A 347-nucleotide genomic window follows, 5' to 3' on the forward strand; every position below is an offset into this window, starting at 1 on the left:
CACATCCTGCCACCACCTCGTCCAACTGACAAGCCCCTGCGTCTGCCCCTCCAGGATGTCTACAAAATTGGTGGCATTGGTACAGTCCCTGTGGGCCGCGTGGAGACTGGTGTACTCAAGCCCGGCATGCGGTCACCTTTGCTCCAGTCAGCGTTACAACTGAAGGGAAGCCTGTTGAAATGCACCATGAAGCAGTGAGTGAAGCTCTTCCTGGGGACCATGTGGGCTTCAGCATCAAGAACGTGTCTGTTGCCGAGAAACTGGTTTGGCTCAGTGGATAGAGCGTCGGGCTGCGGACTCAAGAGTCCCAGGGTCGATTCCAGTAAAGGGCATGTATGTTGGTTGCG

The 347-nt window shown here is 55.9% G+C and overlaps 1 protein-coding gene and 1 pseudogene across 1 annotated transcript in view; one reads left to right on the forward strand and one right to left on the reverse strand.

Annotated features, from left to right (window-relative positions):
* The window catches only part of PAN2 (PAN2 poly(A) specific ribonuclease subunit), a 24,356-nt gene extending 24,259 nt beyond the window's left edge, over positions 1–97 (reverse strand). Inside the window, exon 1 of the mRNA XM_015557415.1 lies at positions 4–97. The gene's annotated coding sequence lies outside the window, so the exon portion shown is untranslated. The remainder of the gene's footprint in view (positions 1–3) is intronic.
* Positions 1–347, forward strand: part of LOC102751310 — a 6,946-nt pseudogene that overhangs the window by 6,123 nt on the left and 476 nt on the right.

The sequence above is a fragment of the Myotis davidii genome, unplaced genomic scaffold (assembly GCF_000327345.1).
Source record: "Myotis davidii unplaced genomic scaffold, ASM32734v1 scaffold509, whole genome shotgun sequence".
NCBI classification, from domain to species: Eukaryota; Metazoa; Chordata; class Mammalia; order Chiroptera; family Vespertilionidae; genus Myotis; species Myotis davidii.